This window comes from Nycticebus coucang, chromosome 9 (assembly GCF_027406575.1).
Source record: "Nycticebus coucang isolate mNycCou1 chromosome 9, mNycCou1.pri, whole genome shotgun sequence".
Lineage (NCBI taxonomy): Eukaryota > Metazoa > Chordata > Mammalia > Primates > Lorisidae > Nycticebus > Nycticebus coucang.
In genome coordinates, this window is record NC_069788.1 from 133,670,637 (window position 1) to 133,697,326 (window position 26,690).

A 26,690-nucleotide genomic window follows, 5' to 3' on the forward strand; every position below is an offset into this window, starting at 1 on the left:
AGAGAAGCAAAATCGGCCTCAAATAATAGGCAAGAGGCCTGCAGGCTGCAGGCAGGACACCCAGCAAGTCTAACTTAACTCCCTTGTGCAAAGCAGCCTTTCTCAGCCTCAGCACTACTGGTATTTCAGGCGTGTATTCAGGCTGCTGAAGTACATTCCAGTGGTGAGTCTTGCAAAGCTGGTAAGAGATATTTCTACAAGTCTTTCTGATATTACCAAACATGAAAGATAAAAACACAATGAAATACTCTAGGGATATTAACCAGGCAAACTTCAAATGACACAAAGTTCTCCAACTACAGTGGAAGTGATACTTCTACCTCAGTAATTTAGTTTGTAAAGTTTTTTAAAAATCATACTAACCAATAATGGTGATTAACTATTCAGAAAAGATGATGTTCCAATTCCTAAGATCAGGAGATCTTTTTATTTATTTATTTATTTTGAGATAGAGTCTCACTATGTTGCCCTTACTAAAGTGCTGTTACATCACAGCTCACGGCAATCTCAAACTCTTGGGCTTAAGTGATTCTCTTGCCTCAGCCTCCCAAGTAGCTGGGACTACAGGTGCCCGCCACAATGCCCAGATATTTTTGGTTGTAGTTGTCATTGTTGTTTGGCAGGCCCTACCTGGGCTCGAACCTGCCACCTTCAGTGTATGTGTCTGGCATCCTCGCCACTGAACTACAGGCACTGAACCTATTTGTTCTTTTTAATAATATAGTTTTGGCAGGCAAGGTGGCTCATACTTGTAAACGTAACACTTTGGAAGGGTAAGGCTGTAAAAGCACTTGGGGCCAGGGGTTTGAGACCAGTCTGAACAACACAGCTAGTCTACTGTATTCTACTCAGAAGGCTAAAGCAGGCATATTTCTTAAGCCCAGGACTCTGAGGCTTCGGTGAGCTCTGATGATACCACTGCAATGCAGCCTAGGTAACAGAGTGAGACCTTGTCTCCAAAAATAAATAAAGATATAATTAAAGATAAAATATAGTTTTAAAATAAAAATTTTTTAAAAAGAAAAAAATTAAAACTAATAAAAATTAGATACCACTTTCTGACTTACATAATTAGCAAAAAAATTAACAGGACTGAGAAGATCCATGACAGCCTGAATGTAAGGAAAGGTATTAGCAGATACCCTTGCTGGAAAAGCAAAGTGCGACTTGTGAAGGAATTTCCCAGGATCTACCAACTTTTTTCTTTCTTTCTTTCTTTTTTTTTTTTGAGACAGAGCCTCAAGCTGTCGCCCTGGGTAGAGTGCCATGGCATCACAGCTCACAGCAACCTCCTGGGCTCAAGCGATTCTCCTGCCTCCGCCTCCCGAGTAGCTGGGACCACAGGCACCTGCCACAACACCCAGCTATTTTATTGGTTGCAGCCATCATTGTTGTTTGGCAGCCCGGGCTGGATACGAACCTGCCAGCTCAGGTTCTACCAAAGTTTTTCTATTTTACTCAAAATTCAACTTCTAGGAATTGATCCTACAAGATACACTTATCTACTCCTCCCCAGTGCTGGAAACGAGAAATGCCCCAAATGCTATGAATAAATTAATGCTTCTAAATAAGTTACTATATATTCACACCTTGAAAGACTGTATAGCAATTAAAGAAAAAGACAATATAACAAACTTTTAGTAAAAAATAAAATGTTCACAGAAATATATATAGTTAAGAGAGGTATGGTACCATTTTTGTAAAAATAAACATGCATATACACAATATGAAAGTTTTGAGACAGACTATTACAATCCATTATTTTAGTTTGAAGCAACACAGTCGACAGCATCCTTTCTGATTTACCGTGCATGGTGCAACTTTCTGGCTTATTAGTGTTGCTGATGGGCTTCATTTCTTTCCATCCACACAGATTTTATGTTTCTTGATTTTGTGTATCTCCAAACTTTCATAATGACCCAGATACATATGTATAAGAGACAAAAAAATCTTAAAAGAATATACTAATTTTTTCGTATTTTTAGACAAGGATGTGTTTAAGACAGTGTTTTTCAAGACCCAGACTTTATTTATTTTTTTTTTTTCCTTGAGCCATAATCTCACTGTGTCACCCTCAGTAGAATGTCCTAGCGTCACAGCTCACAGCAACCTCTAACTCTTGAGCTTAAGCGATTCTCTTGCCTCAGCCTTCCGAGTAGCTGGGACTATAGGCACACACCATGCACACCACACACCTGGCTATTTTTTTTGTTGTTGCAGTTGATTAACTGGCCCGGGCCAGGTTCGAACTTGCCACCCTCAGTGTTATGGTTCTGGTGCTGTAACACGGTGCTACAGGCGCTGAGCCAAGACCCAGACTTCAAAAAGACTTGCATTGTTCAGTTTTCATGTGTAAGTCTTAAAGACTTTATTTGGTAAATGTCACAACTTCTGTAAGTCAAGCTTTGTGGATCATTTTATGTCATATGCTGTGGTGCATTGGTGTTCACCGTTTATCTACCAACATTATGGTGATATTGCTGAGCCCTCAGAAGTGAGTCACATAAGATTTAATTACAACTGGCAAATAAACCTCAAGAAGTTAAGAAACCTTAACCAGCAATCCTCTTTTCTTTTTTTTTTTAATTTGAACAGAGTCTTACTCTGTCACCCTGGGTTGAGTGAAGTGGCATCACAGCTCACAGCAACCTCAAACTCTTGGGCCTAAGCGATTCTCTTACCTCAGCCACCGGAGTAGCTGAGACTACAAATGCCTGCCACAATGCCCAGCTATTTTTAGAGACGAGGTCTTGCTCTGGCTCAGACTGGTCTCAAACCTGTGAGCTCAGGCGATCAATCGCCTGGGTCTCCCAGAGTGCTAGGATTACAGGTGTGAGCCACGCACCCAGCCCAGCTCCCCTCTTAAACCACAGCCAATCAAAGCTAAAAACACATACAGAGGAACATAGGTTAGTTTAGGAGAATATTTTTAATAAGCGTTTATTAAATGCTTAACATTTAACTTACAGTTAGCTTTAGCAGAATCTCACCATAGACAGTCAAATTAAATGATTCTAATTTGCCTTTTCAATTTATTGATATAAATAAGCAAAACTTACTGATGTAAATTTTCTTCTCCTTAAATCTTAAATGAATAAGCAAAGAAGCCAGATGCCAGAAAGACCAACAGACCTGACACTTAATAAAAACTCAAATCTCAATTCTAGATTCTGAATAACAAACTATTTTATCTGGGTACACAATAAAAAAATGCAGTTTTCCCATAAAATTTTTGGTCCTAAAATACACTGGTACACACAATCAAATCAAAATCTCAAGCACTCACCATAATAGCTCTGGCCTTTAAATCACTCCCCGTATCCCTCCCCTTTCCCCCCAGCTCTAGCCAGTTTAACTGCTTTTAAATGGAACATTCTAAATTGCTAAAAATAAACACTATGTCTTCCTCCTGTTTTCCTATTTTCCCAGGACATTTTAACCTTCATTCAGACAGTTATCATCACAAATGCAACACATAAATGACACCATTTCTAAACATTTTATACAGAGATTCATAAATATGAGTGATAGTATTTCCCTTTCTTTCAAGCAACAATATGGCAAAAGAACTTTAAAGGTCCTTAGCCAATTGGAACCCTGGATCTGAAGGCTGGCTCCACGGATTTCATAAAACTTGGCTCCTCATCAGAAAGCCACAATGATTTCCATTCTTAATTGCAAGTACCACCTCTGCATTAATCACACCCCTTCCCCTCCAAAGGTAACTGATAAAACACAGGGTAAGTGGGTTGAAACATATGAACCTGCTCAAAGGTTACAAAGAAACTGAAAAGGTAAATTAACGATGGATTCAAGCTGTCACAGAAAAACATTCCTAGGGTCCTCAAACTGAGGCCTGTGGGCCACATGAGGCAGTGTGATTATATTTGTTCCCCTTTTGTTTTTTTACTTCAAAATAAGATATGTGCAGTGTGCACAGGAATTTGTTCATAGTTTTTGTGTGTGTTTTTTTTTTAACTACAGTCCGGCCCTCCAGCGGTCTGAGGGACAGTGAACTGGCCCCCTGGAAACATTCATGTTAATGGCATCAGCTGGTATCACACTTCTCCACTGATCGATATTTCTTTTGTCATAAATACCAACAAATCTCACTTCTCATTCATTTAAAATATAATACATTTGGTATCTGGTGAATCTCTGGCAATAACTGAATTCAATTTCTATAGTTTATGTCTTATTTTGAGCACAATGCCAATTCAGTCAACAAAACCAACCACCTTACATAAATGAAGTTAATATCTTTTTCTTTTTAACTTAGATAGTTTTTTTAGGTACTATCAACCAAGTTTTTGAGGGTTTTTTTGCATTTTTGGCTTTGAAATTCAATGCCCTAAATATGTTAAGAAGACTCATAACATGATGTTTATTAAGTGAGAAAGCATACTTAAATTCTCTAAGTTCTACTTATAAAAGAGCTACTTAATTAACATTTCCCACTGAACAAATGTATACCATCAGGTGCCCCCTCTGACCATTCCAGTAACTGCTTAACAAGGTTTTAGAGAAGAATACTTTTCAAGCTTTGAGTATGTGAACCTTAGGAAAGTTTTCCCGTATTCTTGAATCTTCCCATGATAGTAATTGTATCATTAATATCATTAAAGGCAATACAATGACAAAAGATTTTTATGAATTCAGTAAGTGCTTTTAAATAAATGTTTTTTTGTCACAAGTCCACATAGATACTTTTGAAAAACACTAGTACATTTACACCCAAAACCTACTTTATTTTTTTGGAGACAGGGTCTCACTCTGTTGCCCATGCTAGAGTGTAGTGGGTCACCACAGCTCACCACAAGCTCCAACTCTTAGGCTCAAATGATCCTCTGGTCTCAGCCTTTCAAGTAGCTGGGAATTTATAGGCACTCACAACTACATCAGGACAACTTTTCGATTTTTTGTAGAGAGAGGTCTAAGGCCTACTATTTATTTAGCTTCTAGTGAGGGCTTCCTTTAGATGACTGAATCCCTTACAACTTCTCATACCTTTCCAGCCTTCATGGCCACAACTGGGAACCACTGACAAAAAATATGAAATATAAAACTCCCTCCTTAGAAGGAGAACATCTCGGCTCAACACCTGTAGCTCAGTAGCTAGGGCGCCAGCCACATACACCAGAGCTGGAGGATTCGAATCCAGCCCCGGCCGCCAAACAACAATGACAACTACAACCAAAAAATAGCTGGGCGGGTGGCACCTATGGCTTGAGTAGGGCGTCAGCCCCATATGCCAGAGGTAGTGAGTTCAAACCCAGCCCCAGTTTGTTTATATAGATAGATAGATAGAGATACACACACACACATAAAAAAAAAAAGCTGGGCATTGTGGTGGACACCTGTAATCCCAGCTACTTGGGAGGCTGAGGCAAGAGAATAAATAGCTTAAGCCCAAGAGTTCGAGGTTGCTGTGAGCTGTAATGCCACGGCACTCTACCAAGGGCAACACAGTGAGACTCTGTCTCAAAAAAAAAAAAAAGAAGAAGAAGAAGAAGAAGATCTCTTTAAAGTAAATATCTGGAATCTGAAGTGAAAATGTGTTGTGTGTCAAGTATCAATATTTTCCTCCTATAAAACTATAATTTAAAATTTTAAATCAAAATTAGTCAAAGAATCATTTATATACAGTCACTTCATAGCCAAATTTTTTTTAGAGGCAACGACTCATAAAAAGGCCTTAGGACACACTGGAACACGATATGCCGGCTACCATTTCTACCACCAAACAGGGAGGGTTGATTTTAGTCCTGAGCTCCACTGCCAAGCCACAGCATCTGTAACCAAAACCTTAAAATAATTTTAAGGGCAGAAATATAGAAATACAGAAATCATAAAACAGCCACCTTATTATGAAACTAGAAGGGATCTGGCAGTAGTAAGAATGAAAGAGCAGCAAAAATACCAATTCAGAGATTTCACTTTCACAGCCTTCTCGTACTAATGCACAAAGAATTAATCAATATTTGCTAGGATCTTGTTTGATAATATGATAAATATATCACATATTTTTCACTCTTGGATTAGATCCAAGAGACCATCTATGCTAGTACAACTACCTCAATTTACACATGAAGTAACTGGCCCTGAGAAGTAAGTGGCTTGTTCTAGGTCATTCAGCTGAGTGGCAGCAAATCTTGACCCTGGATCTTCTGGTTCCTGGTCCAGTATCTCCAGATACTTGTTTGGTATTTCACAACTCCTCTCACCTGCCCTAATCTGGATTCGGCTCCTATTTGCATTGAACATTATTTTGATGATGTATAATCATCTTAAACTGATACTTCTCAAACTTCATTTACCTATCCTACAGAGGACTTAAATCAAGACTCAGCCATTTTTCTTAGAGGAACCCATCTTGTCTTTGATCTTAGAAGTCTATGAGAAACAAATGTGCTTAAAAAATTGGTTTCAAAAGCAACTTTTCACAAAACAAACTTGCTTTAATCAAAGTAAAACTTAGTTTTCAGAAAACCAACATTTTTTCCCTAGATTTGCTTTGATTTTAACTACATCACGTGGGTACATCCTCTCTCATTCAGATAAATACACCACAGTGCCAAATGGAGACGCATAATTACTCTGCCAAATGCTGCAGTTCTCACCAGCTAAGTCATTGTGACAGGAAATAGTGGACGATGACTAAATTCTAAACTTGGGATTTAGGACATGATACTAAAATTGATCTAAGTAACTTGTATATACACGTAGGCAACAGGGAAACAATAATTACTAATATGAAAGACTATAATATAAATCAATTAAAAATATGACAGATCCTAGTAAAGCAACAGCTAAACTTTATAGAGTACAAGTTGGTGCCCGGAACAACTGTAAGTGCCTTCTGCTGTGAACTCGTATGTGTATACACCACTGTTATCTCCCACTTCACAGATCAGGAGAGCAAACAGAGACAACGGCAAGGCCACTGTCAGACACTGGACAGGAAGAGAGCCAGGATTTAAACCCAGGCACTATGATTCTATAATCTGTATAGAAAATGTTAACAAGATATAATGATGGTGGAAATTTTACATGAAATCCCCTAAATAGGCAAGTCTAGAGATAAAGCAGACACGCGATTGCGTGGGCCTGGGAGGAACGGGTGGAGAGAGGACTGGGGAGTGACTGCTGAAGGGTCCAGAGTGTCTTTCTCAGGTGACAAAAATGTTCTAACATTAGACCTGGTGATAGCTACACAACTCTGTGAATATACCAAAAACTAATGAATTAAACAATTAAAATGAGTGAGTTGTACAAGGTTAGACAATTAATTTCACAAACTCATCCCAGTGAAAGTGCTACATAACCTCATTGCTGAGTATTCATTATCATCTTACAAGTACTCCCCTGGGCCATCTGGTGACCAGAGTGATGTTCAGCAATGAGGTATGTAGCACTTTTTTCCAATGAGTTTCCAAACTTTTTTTTTCTTTTTTTTTGTAGAGACAGAGTCTCACTGTACACCCTCGGGTGGAGTGCCATGACTTCACACGGCTCACAAGAACCTCTAACTCTTGGGCTTACGCGATTCTCTTGCCTCAGCCTCCCGAGCAGCTGGGACTACAGGCACCCGCCACAATGCCTGGCTATTTTTTTGTTGCAGTTTGGCGGGGGCTGGGTTTGAACCCGCCACCCTCGGCATATGGGGCAGGCGCCCTACTCACTGAGCCACAGGCGCCGCCCTGAGTTTCCAAACTTAATTGTCCAACCTTGTATGATATGCAAATTATATCTCAATAAAGCTGTTAAAAAATGTGGTGATATACGTTCCACACTAAACTATACCCAATAAAAATAGATGGTTATGGAAGCTGCTAGTATTAGAGGAAGCAGTAGGAATTTTCTATTTCTGTAACTTTTTTAATGGAAACATCGACACAGCATGAAGTGGAAGGCACTGGATTGAGAGCACCTGGAATTCCCTGTATCTAGGTAATGAGAGTGATAAGACCCACCCTGCTTTCACCTGCCAAGAGCACACCCAATGAAAGGTGTACCCAGAATGAAAACACTCAGAAAACTATCAAATACCATCTGTAGGAAGGGTGTTACCAGGCTGAGGTTTTGCAAAATCAGAATTATCAGTGGACACTGAAAACTCATGAAATACAGTCCTGGGTAATAAATATCATCTAATAGGGCATTTAATTCTCGCAATAACTCTATAAAATAAATACTATTATTATTCACCCCATTTTACAGAAGCAACAACTGAGGTACTTACAAACGGGTACACACTGAGCTGGGGCTTGAACTTAGCAATAAGGCCCAAAGTCCATGATTTTAACCCGTTTTGGATACTGCCCCTAAAAGAAAAATGATTAACATTTTTTTTGAGACCTAGTCACCCACGTTTCATTCAACTCACTCTGCTCTTTCACCTGGGCCTTACTCAAGGTGAAGGAGATACAGTCTGGGCCCCTGGACAGTTTATGCTGTGGTGGGGAAACCAGGCAAGTAACGCCCAAAGGCAGCATGAGAAGCGGAAGCTAAGGGTGCTGAGGGTGCTGAGGATTACAGAGAAGGGGCACCTCCCTAGAGCCAGCTAAAGGAGGCTTCCAGCAGGTGATACACTACACCTTGTCAAATCAAGAAGAGCTCACTAAGAAGAAAAGGAGGAGGAACTCAATGACGACGATAATGGAAGAGATTGTCAAATCTGGGACTGAAGACACTAGAGAGAAACCCAGTACACTGAAGATGAAAATTTACTGTACAGGAAAAGGAACACCTTCCCACTAAAATAAGAAGGAAAACAAAGTTAAGGTAAGTTCTACCAAGGCCCTGTGCAGTGGCTCACACCTGTAATCCCAGCACTCTGGGAGGCCGAGGTGGGTGGATGTCTGAGCTCAGGAGCTTGAGACCAGCCTGAGCCAGAGCAAGACCTCATCTCTAAAAGTAGCCAGGCATGTGGCGGGAGCCTGTAGCTCCAGCTACTCAGGAGGCTGAGACAAGAGAATCGTTTGAGGTTACTGTGAGCTGTGACACCACAGTACTCTACCCAGGGTGACAGAGTGAGAATATCTCAAAAAAAAAAAAAAAAAAAAAAAAGGACAAGTCATGGGGAGAAGTAATGAAACAGGGTACAACAAAAGAAAGACTATCCATCAAATTAATCTTTTCTGTTTGGATTTATTCCCACCTTAGAGGTGAGCTTTGACTCAAAAGGATTAAGAGGTCTTGCTCAGGGCAACACAAGAATAGAAAGCAGAAAATCTCCAAGGCCTGTTCTCTTCTATTGTATCATACTCCTATGAACTGGTGCCAACCCAGGTATTGACACTTAATAATTATATGGAAGATGGAAAGGATGAAAAGGCCACTGAAGAAATGTGCACACTATGCTGTAAACCATCATTCTCCAAAATGCAGAGGTGAACAAACTACAAGCAAAAATGTTCGGGCTCAGTTTTCAATATTTAAACAAACAAACCAACCAAAAAGCACCTCAGTGGTTCCCAAAATAAATACATGATTTACTGAAGTAAAAGCACATATGACCTAATATTCTGAAAGCAGTGATTTATATTCAAAAGTCCAGTCTTATGGTTCAATTAGGTGCTGATCTGAGCAGGAGATAAACAACCAATTAGATAAGCCAATTATTCAATTCGACTTCATAAAAAGGTATTACTATAAGTTACTCATAGAGATGACTTGTTAAACTTTTAGCAGATTATTACACTAGGATGGGATAAAATCAATCTTCCAAAATCTTTTTTCTATTTACAAATAAATTCAGAATTACTTTCAAGATCATCAACACATATAAGCATAGTCATAGCCACTGCCACCAACCCTACACCCTCCCCACAAAAAAATCTTTTAAGAATACACACCAAGGGCGGCACCTGTGGCTCAAGGAGTAGGGTGCCGGCCCCATATACTGGAGGTGGCAGGTTCAAACCCAGCCCTGGCCAAAAAAAAAATGGAATACATATCAAAATGTTTGAAGTGGTAATCATCTCTGGGACTGAGAGCATGGGTATTTTTATATCCATCTATAATGTTCATCTGTATTTTCTATAATAATACATGCATTAACTTATAATTTTTTTAAAGTTTTTTTCTCTTTTTAAGAAAAACACCCCAAACCACATTCAGCTATTCACATATTAACAATTTTTACATTCTTGTATTATTTGTGAGAGGGAGGCAAGGATCAGAAAAACTCAGTTCATGGCTTCTAATTATAATCTTTACATCTAAATCTTTTTTTTTTTTTTTTTGTAGAGACAGAGTCTCACTTTATTGCCCTCAGTAGAGTGCTGTGACATCACACTGCTCACAGCAACCACCAACTCCTGGGCTTAGGCGATTCTCTTGCCTCAGCCTCCCAAGTAGCTGGGACTACAAGCACCCACCATAACGCCTGGCTATTTATTTTTGTTGCAGTTTGGCTGGGGCTGGGTTTGAACCTGCCATCCTCAGCATATGGGGCCAACGCCCTACCCACTGAGCCACAGGTGCCGTCCTACATCAAAATCTTTAGCAACTGTACATTCCATAAAACAACATTGAATGAACAGCACTTTAATGGTTTGGTTGGGGTTTTTCTATTGCTGAGACAGGGTCTCCAGTCTCACTCTGGGGCCTGTCCTAGAATATAGTGGTGACATCATAGTTCAGTGCAAACCTCAAACTCCTGGCCTTAAGCAATCCTTCTGCTATACCCTTCAGAGTAGCTAGGACTACAGCCATGTGCCACCACACCTGGCTAATTTTCTTACTTTTTTGCAGAAACCCAAGATTGTTAGGTTGCCCAGGCTGGTCTCAAACTCATGGCCTCAAGCAACCCTCCCATCTTTGCTTTCAAAAAGAGCTTTCTGGCTCGGTGCCTGTGGCTCAAGTGGCTAAGGCGCCAGCCACATACACCTGAGCTGGAGGGTTCGACTCCAGCCCGGGCCCACCAAACAACAATGATGGCTGCAACCAAAAAAAAAATAGCTGGGTATTGTGGCAGGCACCTGAAGTCCCAGCTAATTGGGAGGCAGAGGCAGGAGAATCGCTTGAGCCCAGGAGTTTGAGGTTGCTGTGAGCTGTGATGTCACAGCACTCTTCCCAGGGCTCTGTCTCAAAAAAAAAAAGTGATAGAATTCAGGTGTGAGCCACCACAATGGACCTTTAATGATTCTTAAAACATCACCTGTCATATACAAAAATGTAACAGAAATGAAAGAGTAATGGAAAAAGAACTCTAAGGCCAGGCCTGTAATCCTAGCACTCTGGAAGTCCGAGGTGGGTGGACTGCCTGAACTCACAAGTTGGAGACCAGCCTGAGCCAGAGAGAGACCTCATCTCTAAAAATAGCCAGGTGTTGTGGCAGGCGCCTATAGTCCCAGCTACTTGGGAGGCTGAGGCAAGAAAATTGCTTAAGCCCAAGCATTTGAGGTTGCTATGAGCTGTGATGCCACAGCACTCTACTGAGAGCGACAAAGCGAGACTCTGTCTCAAAAAAAAAAAAAGAACTCTATAAAAAATGTTTTTAAATATTCAACAAAATAAAAGCTGTGTGGTCTATCTTAAATCTGTTAGTGAAGTTCTCTTCTAACTAGTATATGAAATTGATTAAGAAATAAGAAATAAGTCAAATGTAAGGGCCAGGCCTGGTGGCTCACGCCTGTAATCACAGCACTCTGGGAAGCCCAAGTGGGTGGATTGCCTGACCTCAGGTTCAACACCACAGGTTCAACACCAGCCTGAGCCAGAACAAGACCCCACCCCTAAAAAAAGGCAGGTGTTGTGGTGGGCGCCTATAGTTCCAGCTACACAGGAGGCTGAGGCAAGAGAATCACTTGAGCCCAAGAGTTTGAGGTTGAGCTATGACACCACAGCACTCTACCTAGGTAGGGTGACAAAGTGAGACGCTGTCTCAAAAACAAAAGAAAAGAAAAAGTCAAACATGGGCAGTGGCTCAATGGGTGGGGTGCCAGCCCCATATACCGAGGGTAGCAGGTTCAAACACAGCCCGGGCCAAACTGCAACCAAAAAAAAAGTCAGACATAAAATAGATACTTCTGTGCTAGGAAAAACACAAAAATCTGAGATTACTCCTACTTTTGAGGGTCTTAAAAATTTTTTTTAACATTTTTACTTATTTTTTTTTTGGAGACAGAGTTGCCCTGTCACAGTAGAGTACTGTGCTGTTGCAGCTCACAGCAACCTCAAACTCTTTGGCTAAAGTGATCCTCTTGTCTCAGCTTCCCAAGTAGCTGGGACTCTAGGCACCAGCCACACTTGGCTAATTGTTCTATTTTTAGTAGACACAGGGTATCCCTCTTGCTCAGGCTGCTCTTGAACTCTTTAGCTCAGGCGATCCACCTGCCTCAGTCTCCTGAAGTGCTGGGATTACAAGAGTGAACCACCACACCCAGCAAGGCTCTTAAACTCTTACTGAGAGAAATGGACTATCTTTTACATTAAAAGACAAAGAAGTGTGTGGCTCGGCACCTGTAGCTCAAGCAGCTAGGGTGCCAGCCACATACATGAGAGCTGGTGGGTTCGAATCCAGCCTGGGCCTGCCAAACAACAATGACAACTACAACTTAAAAATAGCCGGGTATTGTGGCGGACACCTGTAGTCCCAGTTGCTTGAGAGGCTGAGGCAAGAGAATCGCTTAACCCACGAGTTTAAGGTTGCTGTGAGCTGTGATGCCACAGCACTCTATCCAGGGTGACATAGTGAGACTGTCTGAAAAAAAAGACAAAGAAGTGTGGTCATGTACACCAGTAGTCAGGAGGATGAGATGGGGGGGAGGAGGGAAGGAAGGAAAGGACAAGGGAAGGCAGGCAAGGAGGAAAGGGGAGGGAGGGAGAGAGCCAGCACATAATGTTACGCAGCGTAAGACCCGCTCAGAGCACGTGAGAACCTTGAAAGGCAGGGCAAACACGGGAACGAGCGATCCACTGAGTGATACACACCATAAACCAAAAATTAAATACTCAACACCCACAAGAGCCTTATAGGGAAAGTTGGCAATTCTGTTTTCAACTACCATATACATACACAGAGCAGGTTTTTTTTTTTTTTTGGGGGGGGGGTACCATCAGGGTGAGCTACATCAGACAGAGAAAGCTTCTCAGGAAGCCCACTTCTTGAGTTGAGGCATAAGGAGACAGAAGACAAATTTCCATCTTAGGGGGAATGAATACAGCAAAAACACTGAGGCCATCAAAGGACATGGGGTATAGGGCGACAGGCAGGGAACAGGCCAGCTAGCCTACAGAGGTTAGAAAAGTGTATGGTGGGTGCTTCCAAATCATTGTCCAGGCTCAGCATGGTGATTTTACAGCACCAGTCATATACCGAGGGTGGCAGGTTCAAACCCGACCCCAACCGGCTAGACAACAATGACAGCTGCAACAAAAAGTAGCTGGGCATTGTGATGGGCACCTGTAGTCTCAGCTACTTGGGAGGCTGAAGCAAGAGAACTGCTTAAGCCCGAGAGTTTGAGTTTGCTGTGAGCTGTGACGCCACAGCACTCTACCAAGGGTGACATAGTTGAGACTCTTGTCTTAAATAAATAAATAAACACATAAATAAGCAAATCAGTGTCCAGTCTGAGGCTCACAACATCCCAACCATCTAGTTGCACATCCACAGGGCAGATGTATCAAATCAACAACCTGAATCAATTCCTGGGATAATTCTTACGCCCAGTGGAGTCTGAAAGCAACTGTCACAGAGCAAGGAGGTAACGTAACACAGTATAGTGGTAAATGCAAAAGCAGTATGTTGAAATCACACGCTAACGTTGCCAGAAAGACGGCTGTTTTAAAAGATATTCTGTTATAGTATTCCCTTACAGTTATCCACCCCCAAAAGTATTTTAATTCATTATACATAAATGAATTTCAAATTACATAATGTCACCTCTGAAATGGAATGACACTACAAAAACTGCCCGAGAGCCTTGAAAGCCCTTCTTGAAGAGGTTGGTATGGCAGAGGGTAAAGAAATCCATTTGGAAAAACCCTAATCAATCCAAAATCTGCTTTACGAAGAACAGTAGAGCCCTGTTGTTTTTTTTGTTGTTGTTGTTGTTTGTAGAGACAGAGTCTCACTTTATCACCCTCGGTAGAGTACCGCGGTGTCACACCTCACAGCAACCTCCAACTCCTGGGCTTAGGCGATTCTCTTGCCTCAGTCTCTTGAGTAGCTGGGACTACAGGCACCCGCCATAACGCCTGGCTATTTTTTTGTTGCAGTTCGGCTGGGGCCAGGTTTGAACCTGCCACCCTCGGTATATAGGGCCGGCGCCCTACTCATTGAGCCACAGGCGCCATCTGTGTTTTTAAAAGTAAAGCAAAGCAAAACAAAACAAAAAAGGATGGGCGGCACTTGTGGCTCAAGGAGTAGGGCGCCGGTCCCATATGCCGGAGGTGGCGGGTTCAAACCCAGCCCCGGCCAAAAAAAAAATCACCAAAAAAAAAAAAATAAATAAGGTGAGCATCTTAAGGTACTATTAAACATATAGTACCAAAATCACATGCAATGTCCTCTGAGTGCAAAATGTGAGCATATTACTTAATTATTCACAAATGAAATCTGTCTAAAAAGCTCAGGAATATAGGAAGTTCTTAACTAACTCTCTAAGCTACTTCCAAATTATTCTTCCAAATAAAGAGTCAGCGCCACAGGTACAAATTATTCCTACCATAATACCTGAGATCTGTACATATAAATTTCCAATTCTGATTTCTCCAAATATCCCTCTTGTTTTTTTGTCAAGCAAAGTTTTCCTGGCAATCAAAAGAACCTCATTTAAGAAGTCAATCAAGTAACTCTTAAGAACTATTTACTCAACATAATAGAAGTATGGGGAAAAGAAATTAAAAAGAACATAGCTTACAGCCCAACTCGGGCAAGAAAACCAACATTCTGTAGAATGCAAATGCCTTGCCCATCTTAGTCACATTTTATCTCCAGGGCACAATATAAAATACATATTTAATAAACATTATTAAATAAATGCTGTCTTACTCATGTTTTTCACCCTACTATCTAGCCAAGTTCCTAATACGATGTTTGCTGAATGAACAAATCATACCCTACTGTTCACATACACATCTTGTATAACTCGGGTTAGGAACAAAGGGACTGGTAGCCAGGCAAGCTGCCCACACCTGTGATCCTAACACTCTGGGAGGCCGAGTGGGAGGGTCACTCAAGCTCAGGAGTTCAAAACCAACCTGAGCAACAGCTAGTGCGTGTCTCTACTAAAAATAGAAAAGCCAGCCGGACATTGTGGCAGGCACCTATAGTCCCAACTACCTGAAAGGCTGAGGTAAGAGGATCATGTAAGTCCAAGAGTTTGAGGTTGCTGTGAGCTACAATGACGCCATAGCACTCAGGGCACTCTACCCAGGGTGACAGAGTGAGGCTCTATCTCAAAATAAAAAAATAAAAAAGAACATCAAGATCATTAAGGACTAAAGTAATCAAGAAATATTTCACAGGGAAAAATAAAAAATAAAAAGGAAATATTTCACAGGGAAGAAAAAGTCTTGAACCATGAAATCTTAGAGCTCAAAGAATACTGGAGTAATACTAAGATCAGTTAATCTGGTAACACCAAAAGAAGTTTCCAAAGACCCCAAGGGCAGCTTCACGCCTGCACGGTTAAGAAGATAATTAAACTTGGTAATAAAAAAAAAAAAAACACTTGGTAATGACTACTTTAAAATTGAGGAAATCCACATACTCAGAGCCCACTTATACACTTAACACTTCACAATTCAGTCTGTTCTCTCCACCTCTTCCCCACACTCAAAAGACCAAGCAAGGAGGCCAAGTTTGGAGCCAGCCCAGCTCCAAACACTCCTTGATCAAGGTTTAACTGCAAGCTGGAGAATATCTCTATCTGAGAATTTAACACCTCATGGCCTTCTGCATACACTCCACACTCCTTTTTTTTTTTTCTTCTTCTTTTTTAGAAGTCTTACTCTGTTGCCCTTGGTAGAGTGCTGTAACATCACAGCTCACAGCAACCTCCAACTCCTGGGCCCAGGCGATTCTCTTGCCTCAGCCTCCCAAGTAGCTGGGACCACAGAGGCTCACCACAACACCCGGCTATTTTTTTGTTGTGGTTTGGCCGGGGCTGGGTTTGAGCCTGCCATCCTCAGTATATGGGGCCGGTGCCCACCCACTGAGCCACAGGCGCCACCCACACTCCACAATCTTAATCTGAGTTAGTTCATGAAAATTGAAGACAAACAACCTAGATTAGATGCATTCCCTCTTTCACTTGACAAGACTTCCAGAGAAATTAAAGAGAATTTCAAGAGAAATTTCACTCCTAACATTCAGAAACCACCTTATGCTTAGGTACCAACATATAATACTTGTCAGAAATTCTGCTGGGAACATAATGGGCACAGCACCTGCCTCCCAAGGTATCACTGGGCAAGGGAGAAAATATTACAAGTAAATTAAACAGCCGGTGAAGAGTATTATAACAACTATGAAAAAGTATACACTCCAGGGATCTAAGAGAGGAAATAACAACTTTGTATCAAAATGTCAGGCAAGGCTTTCTCTTTCATCCCCTAATTCAACAAATACTAGTTACTGAGCATGTATTATGCTCCAAAGGACACCATCCAAGGAAGGACAACGGAATGGATGGGAGAAAACATTTGCAAAGCATGTATCTGATAAGGTACTTTACATCTGAATATAAAAAGAATTCATACACCTTAATAATAAAAGGACAACCCAAAAGCAGGCAAAAGATTTTAACAGACAATTCTCAAAAAATACACAAATGGCCAGTAAGCACACAAAAAAATGCCCATCATCATCAGCCATCAGAAATGCAAATCACACAATAAGATGACTGTAATCAAAAAGGCAGAAAATAACACGTGAGAAATTAAATGCCTCATACATCACTAGTAGGAATGTAAAACGGTGCAGATGTTGTGGAAAAACAGTTTGGCAGCACCTCAGAAAGGTAAACACGGAGCTGCCATATGACCCAGCAATGCCACTCCTAAAAATGTACCTAAGATACCATGAAACATGAGTGTTCACGCCAGCATTATGTATAATAGTTAAAAAGTAGAAATGACTCAAATGTTCATCAACTAATAAATGGATAAACAAAACGTGGTATAATGGAATATTATTCAACAATAAATAGGAATAATGTGCTGTCGCATGCTACAACATGAACCTTGAAAAGATTATGCTGAGTGAAAAAAGTCACAAGTCTTGCATGATATGATTCTGTTTCTATAAACTGCCCAGAACAGACCAATCTACAGACACAGAGATCAGCAGTGACCTAGGGCTGTGGGGGGGCAGGGAGGGAAATGAGAAATGACCCACAATGCTACTGAGTTGCTTTCAGGAGGGATGAACATGTTGTGATGATTGCACAACCCCAAGGTTACACTGAACTGTATGCTTTAAAGGGAAGAACTGTATAGCACATGAGTTATATCTCAATGAAATTGTTAAAACAAAAAGCAGCGAGAGGGCGGCGCCTGTGGCTCAGTGGGTAGGGCACCGGCCCCATATACTGAGGGTGACAGGTTTAAAGCTGGCCCCGGCCAAACTGCAACAAAAAATAGCTGGGTATTGTGGCAAGGACCTGTGATCCCAGCTACTCGGGAGGCTGAGGCAAGAGAATCGCCTAAGCCCAGGAGTTGGCGGTTGCTGTGAGCTGAGACGGCACAGCATTCTACCAAGGGCGATAAAGTGAGACTCTATCTCTAAAAGAAAAAAAAAAGAGCAGTGAGAATAAGATTAGATGTTTTAGACCCGGAGAAGAGAAAAGATGAGGAGCGGGGGGTGTGGCAGGAACTTCTTCAGAAATAAAGGTCAGAAACAGCACAACGCTTGGATTAGACAGGAATATTGAATACACACCCAAGGCTGGCTGCTCCAGGCCACTGCAGGCTGGGTGGGGGATCTTAGCAGCTCAGGTAGGCACTGAGCACTAATGATACCAATGGGCTTCCCAACACGCTCATGCCAGAGTGGATATGGGGCCCAAGAGACCGGGAAGCAGCAGTGAGGGTGGGCGCCATCTGCCTGCCTGCTGTCAGTGGGAAGTCCCTTCTAAAAACCCCCTTCCATAGCCAGACATTGTGACGCGTGCCTGTAGTCCCAGCTACTGGGGAGGCTAAGGCAAAACCCAGGAGTTTGAGGTTGCTGTGAGCTGTGACACCACAGTACTCTACTGGGGGTGACACAGTGAGACTCTGTCTCAAAAAATAAATAAATAAATAAATAAATAATAATAATAATAAACTTCCTTCCAGGCATCCAGCGACTCTAATTGTTAATCCCCTTGCTCCTGGATTAATCAAAGTGGGGCAGTGGAGGTCCCTTCTAGAAGCCTTCTAAGAAACCTGGCATTTCTCCCTTGGACCAATTAATTTTACTAAAAACATCAGTGTTTAGAACGAATAGAAACTAATATTTATGAAATGCAAAACTGTACAGTTATAAAGTAAAACACAGGATTTCACAGAAATTGCAGCAAGGATAATTCTCTTATACCAAGGGGCATTTGAGTGGCTCAATGTAAGAAGCGTCACCCCAGGCGTCTATCAGAAACCAGCAGGAAGAACTCTGTTCTTCTACCACCTCAGTTTGTATCATTCTCCTTTGTAGCAATCTAGCCTGAGTGGCTTCTAAAGCCTTTGGAATCCAGTGCAAAAACCTGGCCCAAGTCGGTAAGCCCTCACTCTAGCCTCCTCCATCCCCCAACACTCACACACACACACCAGTGTTCTGTTCTTGCACCAGGAACTCTCAGCCCCCACTGCCAAGTCTGTGCTTCTCCTTGCTCACACGCCTCACACCCCTCTTTGGAGCCCCTGTGCACATAAAATGCCCTGCCCAATTCCTTTCCAGACCATTCCACTCCCCCCAACCTGAGTCCCTGTGAATGCTGTGGCAACCCCTTCCCTCTGCTTGTCACCCTTCATCTCACAAATTAACTGTATGTGTCCAATGTTTTCATAGAGGCACATAAGACCATACCCTAGAAGTCCATTTTAGCCCTTACTTAATAGAGACATCCACGTTTGTCTCTATTTTTCATATTACACAACTGGACACAATCCACAAAGCCCTCGTACCTTACTTCATGGGATCCTTACAGCAACCCTCAGAAACAGGCCCTCTCAACACCACCAAAAATACTGAGACACAGAAAGGTTAAAAAACTTATCTAAGATCACTCAAATAGTAAATGGCAAAACTGGATCAAAGCCCTAGTTTGCCTCCCTCAAAAGTGCTTAATCCTGTCTCTATCATAAAAAAGTGAGAGCCTAGACCACTCCCACAATCCCTGTCATTATCCATGAAATTATTCAAAACCCCCTCTTAGGCTGGGCATGGTGGCTCTCGCCTATAATCCCAGCACTCTGGGAGGCCGAGGCAGGTGGATTACCTGAGCCCACAGGTTTGAGAACAGCCTGAGCCAGAGATAGACCTCATCTCTAAAAATAGCTGGGCATTGTGGTGGGGGCGCCTACAGTCCCAGCTACTCGGGAGGCTGAGGCAAGAGAATCGCTTGAGCCCAAGAGTTTAAGGTTGTTGTAAGCTGTAGATCCCACAGCACTCTACCAAGGTCCAACAAAGTAAAACTGTCTTAAGAAAAAAAAGAAAAAGAGAGAGAATCGCTTAAGCCTAAGAGTTTGAGACTGCTGTGAGCTCTGACATCAGGGCACTCTATCAGGGGTGACAAAGTGAGACTCCCTGTCTAAAAAAAAAAAAAAGCCTCTTATTTGCTTCCCAGCTTTCTTATTCAACTAGCATAGGGACAAAAAAACATATACATATCCACTTCCAGAATGGGACAGTCTCCAGTGAAGGTCACTACAATGGCAGGAAGGAAGGAAGCCAGGGCAGGGAAGCCTCCCATCTTAGCTCTTTCACTGATAATTGAAGAATGTAACTCTAATCAGCCTGCACCTGTACCTCCTTAGGCCATTAATATAAAAGTCACTAACTTTTTCAAATCAAAAATTTCAAAAAATTAGATTTCTCAGGTTCTTTAGATCAGCCTTCAAATTCTGAGTCAAGTAACTCTTACACACACTTTGCTATTTAAAAACCCTTGGCTTATTCCGTCAGCCTGTGGGAACTGTAAATATATTTCCATTACCTTTGCTTACGTGGCTCATCATGTCTCAGTAATATCTTAGTCTGTGGTACGCACTATTATTTAAAAATCATATAATTGTCTTTATTTTTAAATATTCCGTGGTTCAGACATTTCACTAAGCCAGACTATCCTTCCTCCTACTCATTCCCATCCCATCGCATTACTGCAAATGAAAGTTTCAACTATACATTACAAGCATGCACACCTGCAAACGGTAAACTCCTGTGGACTAAGAGAGTTCAGATGCAAAGCCTGAGAACCAGCTATGAGTAAAGCCATTTGAGAGACAAATCATACTTGAAGGACAGCAATTCTATGCCTTAGTTAGCTAATGCTTCACTCTGGACCCAGTGTGACGGTCTGAGTAAAAGAGGCGTAGGGGCTTGCAGGAATTTCAAGAGTGCACACACACAGTATTAACACCACAACCACTTACACCTCCATGTCCACAGACAGTGTTTGCTCCATGTGCCATTCCCTTCAAATAGCATACATGTGTATGTGTATGCATTTACATAAGCCATAAGCATATGGTTATATTCCTAAATCCATGAACATAAGGGAAAACGATCACAATTAGCCAGGCGCTGTGGTGGGCACCTACAGTCCCAGCCACTTAGGACGCTGAAGCAGGGGGATGTCTCTAGCCCAGAAGTTTGAGACGTCTGTGAGCCATGATGCCATGGCACTCTAGCCTGGGGCAACAGAGTAAGACTCTGTGTCAAGGGGGGAAAAAAAAAGAAAAGAAAAAAAAATGATGACAGAGTCATCAAATTAAAATTTTGTTAACATTTGTTTAAACAGGACAGGATGAACCCTTTTCATTTATTTATTTATTGCAGTTTTTGGCTAGGGCTGGGTTTGAACCCGCCACCTCTGGCATATGGGGCCAGTGCCCTACTCCTTTGAGCCACAGGCACCGCCCAGGATGAACCCTTTGTTAAGTATCATTCTATTGGTCCAGGAGATCCACAGCCTTTAACCCAGCAATGATGGGATTTAGGCCTCACCTCAAGTCTAGGGAACAAGCAGGCTCGGCGCCTGTGGCTCAAGCGGCTAAGATGCCAGCCACATACACCTGAGCTGGTGGGTTTGAATCCAGCTTGGGCCGCCAAACAACAATGACGGCTGTAACCAAAAAATAGCTGGGTGTTGTAGCGGGTGCCTACAGTCCCAGCTACTTGGGAGGCGGAGACAGGAGAATCGCTTGAGCCCAGGAGTTGAAGGTTGCTGTGAGCTGTGATGCCACAGCACTCTACCCAGGGCAACAGCTTGAGGCTCTGTCTCAAAAATAGAAAAAGAAAAAGAAAAGAAACAAGCAAATGTCAGGTGGTGACCAGTATTCCACGCAGTAATAAAGAAAGCCACCAACTGGCAGGAAAGAATGTCATTTTATATAGGATATCTGTGACAGCCTCTCTGAGAAAGTGACACAGAACAGAGACCATGACGAAGTGAAGGAGGCGCAGAGCAGGAGCCCTGAGCAGGGAAACAGCAGGGAGAGCCAGAATGGGACGGGGGAGGAGGAGAGGGACACAAGATGAGGTCAAAAAAAAGAGCCACCTCTCGCGAAGTCTTGTAGTCTAGTAAGGGAATTTAAATTTTATTCCAAATGAGATGAGAAGCCCAGTGGAAGGTTCTGAACAAGGAATGACGTGATCTAACTGCTATTTTTAAAAGTTTGCTCTGGCTGCTGTGTAGAGCACACAAGGGTCAAGGGTGGAAGCAGGAAACCTGTTAAAAAGCAAAAGATAACAGTGGTTTGGACTAAGCAGTAGCAGAAGAGGCAGAGGAGGTCGTGAGAAGTGGGCAGATTCTAGATATATTTCAAAAAAAGACAATATCCACTGAACCAAGATGTGAAGTCCTCAATATATCTATGAAGCACTGCAGAAATGCTTGTTCCTCCCCCCCCCACATTCATGCTATTGTAGTATAATTTAGAGGTTCCTCCCCCCACCCCCCCACATTCATGCCATTGTAGTATAATTTAGAGGTTCCTCCCCTCTCCCCCCCACATTCATGCTATTGTAGTATAATTTAGAGGTCTTCCCACAACGAGATGGGGTCCTTCTCCATAATTTCTTTGGCCAATGGGTTAACAGCAAGCATGACATGCAGAGATTTGAAAAGTACTTAAACATTTGTACTCTTTCCTCTCTTACTGCTCTAAAGACTCCCAGGCTAACCTGCTGGACAACGAGACTCACTGAGCCCAAGAACCCCTGTACCCCCAGCCAACAACCAGATATGTGAGTGCAACCATCCACCTGACTGCAGGTGTGTGAGTAAGCCCAGAGGAGGAAGACAAGGACCATCCTATAGCTGAGCCCAATCCAAACTGCCAAACCATAAAATGGTGAGCTAAATAAATGGCTGCTGTTTTAAGCCACCAAGTTTTGGAGTGGTTTGTTGAGCAGCAAAAGCTGATCCAATATCTATTTATCCCCGAAATTGAATGCAAACCACTAAGCTCTTGGTTTCTCTAATGCCATTACACAAAAAACAAAATTTTAATTCTAAAGTAAATTGACACAGAATGGCCAAGTTTGATGAGTTGATTAGACAGGAGAGAGCACCAGTCACAAATTTCTATGTAGCTCACTGAAGTGTGTTGTGATAGCCAGGGAGCTGAGTACTTCGTGCAATAAAAACACCAAGATAAGAATCTCAGAAAATAGTGAGAATAAAAGATTTCATACCAATAGAATTTATCTTTTCAATATCCCACACACCATTTCTGAAAATTACTAAGTACTTTACCCTTTTGCTTAACATCAAAAATAATGCTTTTTCAAGGTTATCTAGACAGATGAGCAATTAAGCTCTTCCCTTACAAAAGAAAGCAATTACATACTAAGGCGATCACAAGTTGTACTTCTTTTCCTCAGCTGATACAGACAAATGGGCAAATGAGTAAGGGGTTGATGGAGGATGCTAGAAGGACAAACATAGACATCTCAAATAATACTTAGGGCAGTGGTTCTCAACGTTCCTAGTGCCGCAACTCTTTAATACAGTTCCTCATGCTGTGGTGACCGCCAACACTGACTTACAGTAAAAGCATGTAGCTTTATTGAAAGACTCCTGGAAGTATTTCCTCATGTAACTGACTATACAAAGGCTTAACCTAATGATCAGCAATGATATCATTTTTACTCCCAATACTTTGTTATTAGTTGGAAAACAGACAGATTTTATTTATTTTATTTCATTGATTTATTTATTTTTATTAGAGACAGAGCCTCAAGCTGTCACCCTGGGTAGAGTGCCGTCACATCACAGCTCACAGCAACCTCCAACTCCTGGGCTCAAGCAATTCTCCTGCCTCCACCTCCCAAGTAGCTGGGATGACAGGCGCCTGCCACAACACCCAAATATTTTTGGTTACAGCCGTCATTGTTGTTTGGCGGCCTGGGCTGGATTCGAACCCACCAACTCAGGTGTATGTGGCTGGCAGCTTAGCCGCTGGAGCCACAGGCACGGAGCCAGAAAACAGACAGATTTAAGACACATGACTACCCTTATAGTTTTTAATTAACTTTTTAAAATATCATGGTAGAGGCAGGGTACATTGGCTCATGCCGTAATCTCAATACTCTGGGAGGCCAAGGTGGGTGGATTGCTTGAGCTCAGGAGTTCAAGACCAGCCTGACCTGGTAGACCCCATCTCTACTAAAATAGAAAAAAAAAAATAGCCAGGCATGGCTACTTCCCAGCTACTTGGAAGCTGAAGCAAGAGGACTGAGTCTGAGGTTGCTGTAAGCTATAAGAACATGGCACTCTAATGACGGCAACAAAGTGAGACTGTCTCAAAAAAATAAAATAAAAATAAATGTCAAGGTAGAGAAAAAAAACCTTCCATTTTTAGTCCCCCAAAATGACCAGTGTTAACAGTTTCTTTGTATCTCCTTCTAGTAATTTTTACCCAGTGTGCTTTGGCACACTTGTGTGCCATGAGAAAAATTTTTTAAAAATCATTAATTAAATTATTTTCAAAAGAAGTTCAAAACACAGTACACATATTTTTTTTTGTTTAACAGCTATAGAAGGTACTTTTTTTGTTGTTATTTGGAATTCATTGAGGGTGCAAAGAATTAGGTTACACTGATTATGTCTGTTAGGTAAAATTCCTCTTATAATTGTGTCCCGTCCCTAAGAGGTGTGCTATAAACCATGACTCCCCCCATCTCCCTCCCTCGTCCCCTCTCCCCATCCCTCATTCCCCTACCTCCACCTTGTATTAGATCATCTACTACCTTCATATTAGAATTGAATACACTGGATTCTTGCTTCTCCATTCTTTTTTTTTTTTTGTAGAGGCAGATTCTCACTTTATCGCCTGGACAGAATGCCGTGGCATCACAGCTCACAGCACCCTCCAACTCCTGGGCTTAGGCGATTCTCTTGCCTCAGCCTCCAGAGTAGCTGGGACTACAGGCACCTGCCACAACGCCCGGCTTTTTTGTTGTTGCAGTTTGGCCAGGGCCAGGTTCGAACTCACCACCCTCAGTATATGGGGCTGGCGCCCTACCCACTGAGCCACATGCACCTTCCTGCTTCTTCGTTCTTATGATGCTTTACTAAGAAAAATGTGTTCCACCTCCATCCAGGTTAATACAAAAGATGTAAAGTCTCCATCTTTCTTAATGGAAAAACATGGAACACTTTACGAATATGCATGTCATCCTTGCTCTGAGACCATGCTAATCTTCTCTGTATCGTTCCAATTTTGTATATGTGCTGCTGAAGCGAGCACTTTTTTACCTTTTTTTGATTGACATAATTTAAGTGTGCCATGGAAGTTTACCTATAAGTTCAAGAATGCCATGAGATAAAAAAGGTTGAAAAACACTGTTCTAGACCATTTCTCTTTTTTAATTGTCAGTTAATTGTCAGATACTGCAATATAAAACTAAAAAAGATATACTTCTTCCAAGCTAACCCTATGAATTAAGTAGAAACCTCTACAAATAATGTTCTTCTGTCAGAGCTTTCCAAACTCCATAAAAATCTAACATTAGTATTGCATGCTGAGTTTAAAACAACTAGTATTAAAATAGCTTGATTTCTTTTTTTTTTTTTTTTTGTAGAGACAGAGTCTCACTGTACCGCCCTCGGGTAGAGTGCCATGGCGTCACACGGCTCACAGCAACCTCTAACTCCTGGGCTTCCGCGATTCTCTTGCCTCAGCCTCCCGAGCAGCTGGGACTACAGGCGCCCGCCACAACGCCCGGCTATTTTTTGGTTGCAGTTTGGCCGGGGCTGGGTTTGAACCCGCCACCCTCGGCATATGGGGCTGGCGCCCTACTCACTGAGCCACAGGCGCCGCCCAAAATAGCTTGATTTCTTAAACTTCTCATCTGCTATGCCTAAAGAGAACCCAAGAGCAGTGAATAGCTCCCCAAAAAAGAGAAAAAAAGAGAGAGATAAATCTAACTATTTAATGGCTGATGAAAAAAATCACCTTTCTTGGAAATGAAATAGAAACTGTTTGGATGGTTAAAATGAAAGCACTCACCAGAGGTTATAGGCCTCATTTATATTTGACATGTGGAAATGAGTCTTTGGGAAGAAAGAAAATTCCTGAAGACAGATCCTGACCACCTCTGTTTCTGAACATACATTCACCAAAGAAAAGCCTCTCAGGGCCATGCAGAATGCACATCACGTCACTTTCAAGTAAAAAGGACCAGGACAGACTGAGTCTTATCAAGTTGTGCCCAGCAAAATGAATAGCCCAGAAAATAAGCTTTCTCGTAAAGGAAAATCTCCCCAAATACTGTGCAATCTTTTAAAAACATGAAGCACTACGTGTGCTTCTCATATGACTGGAAAATTCAGAAAACCACACTAAATCTTTCCACCTCTTAATTATACACACTAATGAAGGTTTAGAATTATGGATAACCTACAATTCACTTCTTCCCCCATATTAAAAATGTTGGAAGGAAGGGCATAGAAGCGGGGAGGGGTGCCAGCAACAGCTAACAGAAACTTTTCCTTTCTAATTGTTTGCTTAAAGCTAGAATTAAAATCAGCTTTTTTCATTTCCTGAACACACATCAAACAAAAGCAAAGACAGCCTGGTGTCCATCTGAGTGGAAACAGAAACTACACCAAAGACTGGAGCAGAAACTTTCATACTGCTTATTTCTCATTAATTGTGATGGGCTAGAACTGGTGCATCTGAGCTGACACAAATCCCTGTAGGGAAAGAGAGGCCACGGTAAGAGGAGAGACTAGACACCACACCCTCTCCCCCAGGTCACCCTTCCACTCACACATCCCCCACATACGAAGGGAGTGCTCTCCAAGTTCTGGGCTCCAGCCCCGTGTTTTCTATGGCATATTTCAAAGAGGGCTGCAAAGTGCCTGGTTAGTGCCAGGAGCAATTCTTGTGAAACGCAAATTTCTCTCCAATCTAAGCCCAAGATGTGACAGGAAACTGAGGTGGTTCTATCGTCAAGACTTCCCTAAAATTCACTTAAAGTTTCTCTTCAAAGCTGATCAAATAAACATTACCCAGTAAAGACCCCACTAAAT

General features: G+C 42.0%; 1 protein-coding gene and 1 non-coding gene across 4 annotated transcripts in view; both read right to left on the reverse strand.

Moving 5' to 3' along the window:
• Nucleotides 1–26,690, reverse strand: part of PPP2R5E (protein phosphatase 2 regulatory subunit B'epsilon) — a 196,575-nt gene that overhangs the window by 131,524 nt on the left and 38,361 nt on the right. The gene's annotated exons all lie outside the window — the stretch shown is intronic.
• LOC128595061 (U6 spliceosomal RNA) lies at nucleotides 24,798–24,903 on the reverse strand. The gene has a single exon (XR_008382750.1). It is a non-coding gene; the product is annotated as a U6 spliceosomal RNA (small nuclear RNA).